Raw genomic sequence first — 15,074 nt, forward strand, 5'->3', positions numbered from 1 at the left:
GCTTCATCAGCTCCTTCACCACTAACGGAACGAGCTGGAAAATCAAACTTTTCCCAGGACACAACATCATGGCCTCCAAAAAAACTCAGCAAAGATTGTTCCCTTTCAGTCGGTCATGTTCGACGTACATCGGAATTGACCGACGGATTGGGATCTGTTTTCAGAGACCGCTTCAGAGGAGATAAAGAGTTGGTTCTGTTGGTTGGCTGGGCGTTTCCGGTTCTGAGTGGGGAAAACTGAACTGCGTGAGCCGTGGCCATCTCCCTGAGTGCTTCAGCACTAAACAAGCAGTTTTCCTTTTATAAAAGAGCAACACGGTTTAACCCTGCGTCTTTTTCAAGATGTCATTCAAACCGTGTGTTTCTGGATGCGGTTGTTTCCTGTCCTCATTTGACGGCCACGATCTCTCTCACATATAAACATGTGAGATTGCGTTCGTGGGTGATCCGTGTTCTCTCAGGAGAGCGTGGTCACGTCGGCGCATTGTTCGTCTCACCTTTCTCGTAAGGGCTTGAGCGTTCAGCGCGCCGTGTGCCGTCAGGCGCCGGCTGACAGCGGGGCTTGTCACGGCAACCCAGCGCATCAATCGACGCTTTAGATGCGCGGTCCAGACTATGAAACCTCAAATGGGGTTGAGTCCCTTTGCCTATTCCCCGATCTAGTTTATTTTCTTGCACCAGAAAAGGGCTACTTCGGCTAATAAGCCTTGGTGACCTGAGGATTATAGTGGGGCTTCCCCGCCGGGTACATCTCTTCGGGCCCCCACTCCTCTATCGCATCACAAGCATGCTGAGACTGTTTGTGGGTTGTTCATGTTCTCTCATGAGTACATGACCACGTCGGTGCGTTGTTCGTCTTGCCTTTTTCATAGGGCTTGAGTGTTCAGCGCGCTGTGTGTCGTCGAGTTTGACGGCCACGTTCACTGTCTCACATGCCTGCTGGTAGCTTACAGATGGAATTGCTGATCCTTTTAAAAAACAAGGGGCATTTCATTTGGGGCTCTGGCAGAGGACAGATGTCAATTGCTGCATCGGAGAGAGGGCTGTTATGCGCTGGAAATGATGATGCTGAGTTTCCCACTATAATAGTGTGCGCTCTTGCTGAATCAGATTCAGAGTTGACAGCCATGCTTTCCCGGGTGGCTGAGGCGTAGTGCAACGCGTAAATCGCCTTGCCTGCCCCGTGCCTTTTTTCCCGGATGGGCATAGGAAAAATTAGCAGTATGGAACTATTTGGTGCCAAAATATGGAACAGCCAAAGGGCCAAAATCTGTATTTCTCTCTCTCACTACCCTCTATCCTGCATGCACGAGGGTAGTCCCAACCCAGGGGTTATGCAGGAACTGTGTGCGGTGATGCACCTCGCTCTCCAGGCGACGGAAGTCACTCCACGCTCTCTGGGTCAGGCGATGTCCACACTAGTGGTCCAGGAACCTGGGGCTAAACCTGGCAGATATGCGTGAGCCCGACTAAGTTTGGCCCCTGTCTGTCAGGCTGGCCTCTTTGGCGACGCCATCGAGAACTTCGCCCAGCAGTTCTAGGTGGCCCAGAAGCAGACATAGGTGGTTTAAAAAACAAAAAAACATCCTGATTCGCAGCGCCTCCGCCTGCTTGTCGCCAAGGGAAACCCAGCGAAACCCAGGCAGCAGCCTCCATCTGGGAAGCAGGGTGCCGGACGTAAGGGAGGCACCCAACCCGGTCAGGGCCTCGCTAAGTCTACAAGCAAGCGTAAGGGCAAGCGACCCTGAGACGGGCAGCCCAGGGAGAACAGGAGCTGCTGTGAGGGAGTGGGTGTCCGCACCTCTCCCCCAACCCCCTGGAAGAGGACTGGGGGTCTCCGACTGGTGTCAAAACTCTGCCGCTGGCTCTCCGGAGTCCAGCAGTACCCACATTTTCAGAGCAGCCCCACCCCGTGTACGTCTGTGATGCCGTTGGTCCCGCTTTTTCGGTCTCTGGGGGCTTGGCTACAGCTCCCCAAGCCGTCTCGCTGGCTCATCCGTACCATCAGACTCGGCTACAAGATACAGTTCACCTACCGGCCTCCCAAGTACAGGGGCATCCTCTTCACCTCCGTGCGAAGCAGCGATGCTTAGGTCTCGCGGTCAGAGATCGGAGGACGTGGTCGAGCCAGTTCCTCCAGCCGATATGAAGTCGGGGTTATACAGCCCCTACTTCATTGTACCCAAGAAAGGTGGTGGGTTATGGCCAATCTTGGACCTGCGTATCCTGAATCGGGCCCTGCACAAGCTCCCGTTCCAGATGCTAACGCAGAAACGCATTTTCTAATGCATCCGTCCCCAAGATTGGTTTGCAGCGATCGACCTAAAGGATGAGTACTTTCATGTCTCTATCCTTCCTCGACACAGACCGTTCCTATGCTTTGCGTTCGAGGGGAAGGCATATCAGTACAAAGTCCTGTTTTTTCAGGAGGCTCCTGGGGCATATGGCATCTGCAGCCGCGGTAACGCCGCTCGGATTGCTTCATATGAGACCGCTTCAGCACTGGCTTCACGCCCGAGTCCCGAGGTGGGCGTGGCAGAGCTGCAAGTACCTGGTCCCAGTGACTCCTTACTGCCGCCAAACTTTCAGCCCATGGTTGGACCCTTCGTGTCTACAGGCCGGAGTGCCCTTAGAACAGGTGTCCAGGCATGCTGTGGGTTTCACGGATGCCTCGTCCACGGGCTGGGGGGCCACGTACAATGGGCATGCAGTTCAGATCTGTGGACGGACCTCAATTACATTGGCATATCAATTGCCTCGAGTTGCTTGCGGTATATCTTGCACTGCGCCGCCTCAATGGGCCGCTATGTGGTAAGCATGTACTGGTCCGTACCGACAACACTGCGGCCATTGCGTACATCAACCGTCAGGGTGGTCTACGCTCCCGTCTCATGCTCCAACTCGCCCGCCACCTCCTCCTTTGGAGTCAGAAGCAGCTGAGGTCGCTTCGTGCCATTCACATCCCAGGTGCGCTGAACCAGACAGCCGACGAGCTCTCACGGCAGTGTCCACTTCCGGGAGAGTGGCGACTCCACCCCCGGAGCGTCCAGCTGATATGGGACCTCTTCGGAGCCGCACAGGTAGACCTTTTTGCCTCTCCGGACTTAACCCATAGCCAGTGGTACTATTCCCTGTCCTGGGGCACCCTCGGCACGGATGCACTGGCGCACAGCTGGTCCCAGGACATACGCAAGTATGCGTTTACCCCAGTGAGCCTTCTAGCACAGACCCTGTGCAAGGTCAGGAAGGACGAGGAGCAGGTCTTGTTAGATGCAACCTACTGGCCCAACCAGACCTGGTTCGCCGAACTCACTCTGCTCGCGACAGCCCCTCCTTGGCCGATTCCCCTGAGGAAGGACCTTCTTTCTCAGGAACGGGGCACTCTATGGCACCTGCGTCCAGACCTCTGGAAACTCCATGTCTGGTCGCTGGACGGGACGTGGAGGTTCTAGGTGACCCGCCACAAGCAGTGGTAGACACCGTCACTTCAGCTAGAGCCCCCTCTACAAGGCGCCTCTACACTTGAAGTGGAACCTGTTCGTTGACTGGTGTTCTTCACACTGTCTCTGGGTGTATTCTTTCCCCCTGGAACCAGGTTGGAACCACCCCAGAGACTGCCATATGTTGCACTACCCTGCTAGGTTAGTCCTTATGTGTATTCCGCCAGCAATCCTTCCACTGAAGGACGTGGCCCCACAGCGTACCATCTCCCTAGACGGGCACACTTTATCAGCGTTATCCAATAGTCACACTGAGTGGGTCTTGCAGAAACAGCAGTGACTGACCTCCCTGCTTGGAGCCATGACTTCTGTACCATCTAAGACGGTCCAGTGCATTCAAGCAGGGCGCTGGAAGGGCCAGCATCCTGGCGTTTTGGTAGGGATCCCAATTCGTCGTTCAGTTCCGACGTACGTCGAACGTGACCGACTGAAAGGGAACGTCTCGGTTACTTATGTAACCCTCGTTCCCTGAAGGAGGGAACGGAGACGTACGTCCCGTCGCCAGGTGCTGCGCTTCCGCTAGGGGGCCGAGTCCCTAGTTCGGCTCCTCAGCAGAAAGCAATGATGCAGTACGTAACCGAGACGTGCTTTAACTTCTGGATATTCGGCAGCAGTGCCACAATGGAATGAATGGCTTCGCTCGCATCTTTCTCCGCCGCCCTTACTGAACTACAACTCAAACTAGCGCACGACATCAACGTCATCATTCCCAGTCACTCCCTCTGTTCGCTGATTGGACCGGTTAAAATGTTTTCGGAGAAAACCTAAGACTACACAGCAGTCCCAGACGGAGTTCTAAAGGGAAATGAAAATTGAGCAGAAGTACGTAGGAGGGCGGAGCCAGGCTAGGCATATTCGGCTACAGCTTAAGTATATGCACATCTGAATCTCGTGAGAATTGGTACATTACCCCAGGTGATTCTTGCCTACTCTTTTATTAATTCTGAGGGTTCTGACATTCTTATTTGTTCGCCTACTGCTTTTTATAACCTATCATAATGCAACGTAAACATTACATTTTGTATACATAGCTCATTATTTGACTCACTGGAATCTTTAAAAAAAATAATAAATGGGGCCCGCTTAGAGCCAACCATGGACCCATCATGTACCCCTATGGGCTAACATACACAGGAGCCCTGAATGTTCCCTTCATGAGGAGCTGATGGACAAATTTCTCCAAACCCAATTTGGGTTGCCCATGCAGGGCCCAAGTTACAAACGCAGAGCTTGACAAGTGTTGCGTTATAATGAGAACAACAGTTTATTTGAGCTGAATGCAACAAGTTCACACTTCAGCTATTATTCCTCAGAAAACCACACACACACACACACACATTATAAGTGTTATAAAAGGCAACTTTAACCTCCTCATCTGTTTGTTTGAAGAGTCATTGTCGTCTGGCTGAAAACAAATTACTTTTCTGAGCTTCTCTTTTCTCAATCACTGAAAACAAGAAAAATCATAATCTGACAAAAACAGACAACAGTATTTCAGGTGAGTTTGGGGTTGAAGTACAGGGTCAAGTTCAGTGCACAAATCCATGCACAACATATCATGTTATAAATGTAGTATTTGTTTCTTGTCTTTCAGCATCTGTTCATCTCTGGATCATCTGAGGGATTTGACTGAATGAAGATGCTGCTGATCATTGAAGCTCTTCTTCTCATTTCAGCTGCTCTAGGACAGGTGAGCTTGTGTTCTGGTATGAATATTACAGATATGAATACTGATGATGGTGTGATCATTATGATTCCTGTTGCTACAGGATCGCAGAGCTGCTGTTGTGGGACTAAAATTGGATATGGCACCGGATTCAGTTGATGACTATTTTTACGGCTGTAGAGATTACATGGCAAACGAGGTGGATAAAAAATATCTCATAAAGGAACGCGATAACTCTGAATTTGGAAAAGCTTGGCTATTAGGTGAAAAGAATGCATTAAAAGATAACTTGAAACGTCATAACTCAATTGCCATTTATGTGTACACTGACACAGATTTTAAAATATATCAGAAATTCAACAATGACACTCATCATGGAAAAAAAAACTACACAGACGGGACATACACATGGTATTCACTTCAGTTTCTATTAACAGAAGCGATCGAGACTCTGAAGAAAACACAAAATAAATGCTTTAAAAGCTTTCGTGGCACAAAACTTATATTTAATGAGATTTATTTTCCAATCATTCGGTTCGGCTCATTTACATCCTCCTCTCTTGATCAGAACATAGCAAAGCGTTTCGGAAATACATCTTGTTTTGAAATCCACACATGTTTAGGTGCTGATGTGACAAAATATTCAAGGCTTTCTTATGAGAAAGAAGTGCTGATTCCTCCTTATGAGACGTTTCAAGTCATCGCTGTCAAGACTAGACAAGATCAGAAAGATCTCTGGTGTGAGACTGTGTTCACTTTGAGAAGCTTTGGAATGAAAAGTGAACTGAACTGTGCTTTATTCAAGAAGCCAAGACCATAAAAAAGTACAACGCTGAACAAAGTGCTTTGAAATGACATGATATAACCATCAGTTTAGATGTGATGTGCCTCTGATGTGACGCTGTGTTTACTGTGAAAAGCTATAGAAAAATAAGCGACCTGAACTGTGCAGTATAATCCAACAATGGAAATTGCTTTCTTTAACATTGTAAGAACTTGTTGTGTGTTAACCTGTAGATACTGCATGTTTCTCGCTATCAAACATTGATTGTCTTGCTTTGAGTCATTTTGTCTGATTGCACGATTAGATTCACAAGGTGAACTTCAGAAAATTATTGTGCTTAAGTTTTTTTTCAGTTTCAACTTTTGTCAACCAAATAAATCTCAATAAATCTCTTTGATAAACAAAACGTTTTGTGATTGCATGTTATGGTGGGAACATAAATCAAAGAGATCAACTGGGAACTTCTCCAAGTGGATGTGATGTTGAAAAATTCGAGATGGAAAATTTCCCTTATCTCTAAAACATTACACATGATTAGATTAGATTAGATTAGATTCAACTTTATTGTCATTACACAAGTACAAGTACAAGGCAACGAAATGTACAAGTACAAGTACAAGGCAACGAAATGATACATTTAATATATATTTTATATGTAGAATATGCAGAATATATATATATATATATATATATATATATATATATATATATATATATATATATATATATATATAAAAATAAAAGTTTTTGAATACACACACATACATGTATATATTTAAGAAATATTTGCATGTATATACTGTGTATATATATATATATATATATATATATATATATATATATATATATATATATATATATATATATATATATATATATATATATATATATATATATATATATATATAATTAATATTATATATAAATATTTTATATATAAATTTAACACCTTTTTCTTATATGTATGTATGTGATTATACACAGTAAACACACTAATATTATGTAAACACAAACTTTTATTTTGGATACGATTAATCTTGATTTTCACTTGATTTAGAGAGCACTAATATATGTGTATGTACAGGTGCTGGTCATATAATTAGAATATCATCAAAAAGTTGATTTATTTCACTAATTACATTCAAAAAGTGAAACTTGTATATTATATTCATTCATTACACACAGACTGATATATTTCAAATGTTTATTTCTTTTAATTTTGATGATTATAACTGACAACTAAGGAAAATCCCAAATTCAGTATCTCAGAAAATTAGAATATTACTTAAGACCAATACAAAGAAAGGATTTTTAGAAATCTTGGCCAACTGGACTGAGTGCCTCAGTCTTTCATGCTCAGACTTTCCAGTTGGCCAAGATTTCTAAAAATACTTTCTTTGTATTGGTCCTAAGTAATATTCTAATTTTCTGAGATACTGAATTTGGGATTTTCCTTAGTTGTCAGTTATAATCTTCAAAATTAAAAGAAATAAACATTTGAAATATATCAGTCTGTGTGTAATGAATGAATATAATATACAAGTTTCACTTTTTGAATGGAATTAGTGAAATAAATCAACTTTTTGATGATATTCTAATTATATGACTAGCACCTGTATATGTAACATGAATGCTCTGTCTGTTGTTTTTATTGTGTTTTAAGTTCAGTCCCTGTGACCTAGTTTTGCCCAGTCTGTCTAATTAGTTATTTCAATCACCTGTGTCTTGTTAATTATCTCATTTGCCCTGTGTATTTAGCCTTCAGTTCTCCCTCAGTGTCTGTCTGTTGTCGTCAATGTATACTTGTTATTTGAGAGTTTCCTGAGGTTTTTGTTATTAAAGTTCCTGTTTCAAGTTCTTCATCGTCTTCGTAAGTTTTGATCAACACATTACGTGAAAACACAAATGTTTTAGGAATCTGAAAACATTTATTTTCTAAACCTACCCAACTCCACCCCCTGAATCCAACCCTAAACCTACCCAACTCCACCCCCTGGAACCAACCCTAAACCTACCCAACTCCACCCCCTGAATCCAACCCTAAACCTACCCAACTCCACCCCCTGGAACCAACCCTAAACCTACCCAAATCCACCTCCTGGATCCAACCCTAAACTTACCAAACTCCACCCCCTGGATCCAACCCTAAACCTACCCAACTCCACCCCCTGAATCTGGATCCAACCCTAAACCTACCCAGCTCCACCCCCTGGATCCAACCCTAAACCTACCCAACTCCACCCCCTGGATCCAACCCTAATCTTACCAAACTCCACCCCCTGGATCCAACCCTAAACCTACCCAACTCCACCCCCTGAATCTGGATCCAACCCTAAACTTACCCAACTCCACCCCCTGGATCCAACCCTAAACCTACCCAACTCCACCCCCTGGATCCAACCCTAAACGTACCAAACTCCACCCCCTGGATCCAACCCTAAACCTACCCAACTCTACCCCCTGAATCTGGATCCAACCCTAAACTTACCCAACTCCACCCCCTGGATCTGGATCCAACCTTAAACCAGCTCCACACCCTGGATCTTGTGTTCTGCTGTGAGCTACTGAGCAGTTCTGTGAACACGCTTTGGATAATACTATTTAGTGAACTAACCCTTTAAATTGGGTCTTTTAGAAGTTTTAGAATTCCTTAGGCACACCTTACTCAGTAGCATAGCATGGGGAATGCAGCACTCCTTCAGTTTCTGCCATTCCAGAGTCTACAACGGGCAAGGCCGTCATGAAAGCCATCTCAAGGTGTTTGGGTCTGGCGTCCTAGGCCATTGAAACCACTTTCCGGTGGTCCCTGCACTCCTAATTCTAATTTAGCAAGATACGCGAATTCATTCGGCATGACCCTTACAATGCATGATGAGTATTCTCTAGCTGTTGAGTAACTGTACACTCAATATTGCAGTGTATTATGGGATTGAATGAAACTTTGATTTATCTTTAACTCTGTCATGGAAACTATCATGTAAATACCTTAATGTTAAAAATGTTAAATAATCCATTTAAAAATAATTTATACTGAAGAATTAATTTTTTATTTAAGAATTATTTAACTGTTTATATGTGTTTTACAGGAAATTCATGATCTTATACAAACTTTTTTATGGGATAGAGATAGTACAGATGAGACAATTAACAGGGGAGAAGAGGGCCGGGAAAAATTTCATTTATATTTATTTTGTTTAGTTTAGAATATGTCTTCCAACGGTAACTTTCATAGAGTCAGAGCTGCTCAAAGTAAAGCTTAGGCATGTAAAGGTGTTTTTTTAAGCCTTTTTTTAGCCAGTGTGAAACCACAAAGAGTTGCATTTATAAAGAGATCAACACTTTACTTGAGCTAAAAGCAACAAGATCACACTTCAGCTTTTATTCCTCAGAAAACCACACACGCGCACACACACACACACACACACACACACACACACACACACACACACACACACACACACACACACACACACGTGCACACACGCGCACACACACGCACACACAAGACGTTTAAAGTCATCGCTGTCAACCTACCCAACTCCAACCCCTGAATCTGGATCCAACACTAAACCCACCCAACTCTACCCCCTGGATCTGGATCCAACCCTAAACCTACCCAACTCCAGCCCCTGAATCTGGATCCAACCCTAAACTACCAAACTCTAGCCCCTGAATCTGGATCCAACCCTAAACCTACCCAACTCCAGCCCCTGAATCTGGATCCAACCCTAAACTACCAAACTCTAGCCCCTGAATCTGGATCCAATCCTAAACTTACCAAACTCCACCCCTTAAATGTGGATCCAATCCTAAACCTACCCAACTGTACCCCGTGAATTTGGATCCAACCCTAAACCTACTTAACTCCACCCCCTGAATGTGGATCCAAACCTAAACCTATCCAACTCTACCCCCTGAATCTGGATCCAACCCTAAACCTACCCAACTCCACCCCCTGAATCTGGATCCAACCCTAAACCTACCCAACTCCACGCCCTGAATCTGGATCTAATCCTAAACCTATCCAACTCCACCCTTTAAATGTGGATCCAACCCTAAACCTACCCAACTCCACCCCCTGAATCTGGATCCAATCCTAAACCTACCCAACTCCACCCCCTGAATCTGGATCCAACCCTAAACCTACCCAACTCCACGCCCTGAATCTGGATCTAATCCTAAACCTATCCAACTCCACCCTTTAAATGTGGATCCAACCCTAAACCTACCCAACTCCACCCCCTGGATCTGGATCCAACCCTGAACCTACCCAACTCCATCCCCTGGATCTGGATCCAACCCTAAACCTACCCAACCTCACCCCTTGGATCTGGATCCAACCCTAAACCTACCAAACTCCACCCCTTAAATGTGGATCCAACCCTAAACCTACCCAACTCCACCCCTTAAATGTGGATCCAACCCTAAACCTACCCAACTCCACCCCTTGGATCTGGATCCAACCCTAAACCTACCCAACTCCACCCCCTGAATCTGGATCCAATCCTAAACCTACCAAACTCCACCCCTTAAATGTGGATCCAACCCTAAACCTACCCAACTCCACCCCCTGGATCTGGATCCAACCCTAAACCTACCCAACTCCACCCCCTGGATCTGGATCCAACCCTAAACCTATCCAACCTCACCCCCTGGATCTTGATCCAACCCTTAACCAACTCCACATCCTGGATCTTGTGTTCTGCTGTGAGGAGCTACTGAGCAGTTCTTTGAACCCGCTTTGGATAATACTATTTTGTGAACCAACCCTTTAAATTTTGTCTTTTAGAAGTTTTAGAATTCCTTAGGCACACCTCACTCAGTAGCATAGCATGGGGAATGCAGCACTCCTGCAGTATCTGCCATTCAAGAGTCTACAACTGGTAGGCTGTCATGAAAGCCATCTCAAGGTGTTTGGGTCTGGCGTCCTAGGCCATTGAAACCACTTTCCGGTGGTCCCTGCACTCCTAATTCTAATTTGGCAAGATACGCGAATTCATTCGGCATGACCCTTACAATGCATGATGAGTATTCTCTAGCTGTTGAGTAATTGTACACTCAATATTACGGTGCATTATGGGATTGAATGAAACTTTGATTTATCTTTAACTCTGTAATGGAAATTAACATGTAAAAACCTTAAAATTAAAAATGTTAAATAATCAATTAAAAAAGAATTTATACCTGTAGTATATTATGCTGTACCCACAATGGACCAGCAGATTGGAAAGCAGATTGGTGGAAGAGTCAGGAGAGATTAGGGAATTAATTCGGCACAAACCTACCAGTGCATTATGAGTATTCTCTTGCTGGCTGTCCTGTCAAATAGTGTCCTATTTAAGGGTATAGGGGGCGATTTAGGATACATTGATTAGCTGGTTCAGGTGTGTTGGATTAGGGTTGGAGATCAATTCTGCAGGACAGCGGCCCTCCAGGAGCAAGGATGAAGACCATAACTGTTTACATGTGTTTTACAGGAAATTCATGATCTTATACAAACTTTTTTATGGAATAGAGACAGTACAGATGAGACAATTAACAGGGGAGAAGAGGGCCAGGAATAATGTCATTTATATTTATTTTGTTTAATTCAGAATATGTCTTCCAACGGTAACTTTCATAGAGTTCAAGCTAAACAAAGTAGAGCTTAGGCATGTAAAGGTGTTTTTTTAAGACTTTTTGTAGCCAGTGTGAAACCACATAGAGTTGCGTTATGATGAGATCAACAGTTTACTTAGTTCACACACACAAACACGCGCACACACATGCACACACAAGACGTTTAAAGTCATCGCTGTCAACCTACCCAACTCCAGCCCCTGAATCTGGATCCAACCCTAAACCTACCCAGCTCCACCCCCTGAATCTGGATCCAACACTAAACCTACCCAACTCTACCCCCTGAATCTGGATCCACCCTAAACCTACCCAACTCCAGCCCCTGAATCTGGATCCAACACTAAACCTACCCAACTCTACCCCCTGAATCTGGATCCACCCTAAACCTACCCAAATCCAGCCCCTGAATCTGGATCCAACACTAAACCTACCCAACTCCAGCCCCTGAATCTGGATCCATCACTAAACCTACCCAACTCAAACCCCTTGAATCTGGATCCAACCCTAAACCTACCCAACTCCACCCCCTGAATCTGGATTCAACCCTAAACCTACCCAACTCCACCCCTTGAATCTGGATCCAACCCTAAACCTACCCAACTCCACCCCTTGAATCTGGATCCAACCCTAAACATACCCAACTCCACCCCTTGATTCTGGATCCAATGCTAAACCTACCCAACTCTACCCCCTGAATCTGGATCCAACCCTAAACCTACCCAACTCCAGCCCCTGAATCTGGTTCCAATCCTAACCCTACCCAACTCCACCCCTTGAATCTGGAAACAAACCTAAACCTACCCAACTCCAGCTCCTGAATGTGGATCCAAACATAAACCTACCCAACTCCACCCCTTGAATCTGGATCCAACCGTAAACCTACCCAACTCTACCCCCTGAATCTGGATCCAACCCTAAACCTACCCAACTCCAGCCCCTGAATCTGGATCCAATCCTAACCCTACCCAACTCCACCCCTCGAATCTGGAAACAAACCTAAACCTACCCAACTCCAGCTCCTGAATCTGGATCCAACCCTAAACCTACCCAACTCCACCCCTTGAATATGGATCCGTCCCTAAACCTTCCTAACTCAACCCCCTGAATCTGGATCCAATCCTAAACCTTCCCAACTCCACCCCCGGAATCTGGATCCAAACCTAAACCTGCCCAACCCCATCCTCTGAATCTGGATCCAACCCTAAACATACCCAACTCCACCCCCTGAATCTGGATCCAAACCTAAACCTACCCAACCCCATCCCCTGAATCTGGATCCAACCCTAAACATACCCAACTCCACCCATTAAATATGGATCCAACTCTAAACCTACCCAACTCCACCCCCCGGATCTGGATCCAACCCTAAACATACCCAACTCCACCCCCTGAATCTGGATCCAAACCTAAACCTACCCAACTCCACCCCTTGAATCTGGATCCAACCCTAAACCTACCCAACTCTACCCCCTGAATCTGGATCCAACCCTAAACCTACCCAACTCCAGCCCCTGAATCTGGATCCAATCCTAACCCTACCCAACTCCACCCCTTGAATCTGGAAACAAACCTAAACCTACCCAACTCCAGCTCCTGAATCTGGATCCAACCCTAAAACTACCCAACTCCACCCCTTAAATCTGGATCCAATCCTAACCCTACCCAACTCTACCCCCTGAATCTGGATCCAACCCTAAACCTACCCAACTCCACCCCCTGAATCTGGATCCAATCCTAAACCTTCCCAACTCCACCCCCGGAATCTGGATCCAAACCTAAACCTGCCCAACCCCATCCTCTGAATCTGGATCCAACCCTAAACATACCCAACTCCACCCCCTGAATCTGGATCCAAACCTAAACCTACCCAACCCCATCCCCTGAATCTGGATCCAACCCTAAACATACCCAACTCCACCCCTTAAATATGGATCCAACTCTAAACCTACCCAACTCCACCCCCCGGATCTGGATCCAACCCTAAACATACCCAACTCCACCCCCTGAATCTGGATCCAAACCTAAACCTACCCAACTCCACCCCTTGAATCTGGAAACAAACCTAAACCTACCCAACTCCAGCTCCTGAATCTGGATCCAAACATAAACCTACCCAACTCCACCCCTTGAATCTGGATCCAACCCTAAACCTACCCAACTCTACCCCCTGAATCTGGATCCAACCCTAAACCTACCCAACTCCAGCCCATGAATCTGAATCCAATCCTAACCCTACCCAACTCCACCCCTTGAATCTGGAAACAAACCTAAACCTACCCAACTCCAGCTCCTGAATCTGGATCCAACCCTAAAACTACCCAACTCCACCCCTTGAATATGGATACGACCCTAAACCTTCCTAACTCCACCCCCTGAATCTGGATCCAATCCTAAACCTTCCCAACTCCACCCCCGGAATCTGGATCCAAACCTAAACCTGCCCAACCCCATCCTCTGAATCTGGATCCAACCCTAAACATACCCAACTCCAACCCCTGAATCTGGATCCAACCCTAAACCTACCCAACTCCACCCCTTGAATATGGATCCGACCCTAAACCTTCCTAACTCCACCCCCTGAATCTGGATCCAATCCTAACCCTACCCAACTCCACCCCTTGAATATGGATCCGACCCTAAACCTTCCTAACTCCACCCCCTGAATCTGGATCCAATCCTAACCCTACCCAACTCCACCCCTTGAATATGGATCCGACCCTAAACCTTCCTAACTCCACCCCCTGAATCTGGATCCAATCCTAACCCTACCCAACTCTACCCCCTGAATCTGGATCCAAACCTAAACCTACCCAACTCCACCCCTTGAATATGGATCCGACCCTAAACCTTCCTAACTCCACCCCCTAAATCTGGATCCAATCCTAAACCTACCCATCCCCTGAATCTGGATCCAACCCTAAACATACCCAACTCCACCCCTTAAATATGGATCCAACTCTAAACCTACCCAACTCCACCCCCCGGATCTGGATCCAACCCTAAACATACCCAACTCCACCCCCTTAATCTGGATCCAAACCTAAACCTACCCAACTCCACCCCTTAAATCTGGATCCAATCCTAACCCTACCCAACTCTACCCCCTGAATCTGGATCCAACCCTAAACCAACTCCATACCCTGGATCTTGTGTTCTGCTGTGAGGAGCTACTGAGCAGTTCTGTGAACACACTTTGGATAATACTATTTAGTGAACTTACCCTTTAAATTGTGTCTTTTAGAAGTTTTAAATAATTGTTTTATGAAGTTTCCCTTCCCATGAATTTCTAATTTATTCTAAACAAATAGCCAATTTTACACACTGGGTCTCTCTATAACCAGACAGAATTCCTTAGGCACACCTCACTCAGTAGCATAGCACGGGGAATGCAGCACTCCTGCAGTATCTGCCATTCCAGAGTCTACAACTGGCAAGGCCGTCATGAAAGCCATCTCAAGGTGTTTGGGTCTGGCGTCATAGGCCATTGAAACCACTTTCCGGTGGTC

The sequence above is a fragment of the Gobio gobio genome (genome assembly GCF_949357685.1).
Source record: "Gobio gobio genome assembly, chromosome: 8".
NCBI classification, from domain to species: Eukaryota; Metazoa; Chordata; class Actinopteri; order Cypriniformes; family Gobionidae; genus Gobio; species Gobio gobio.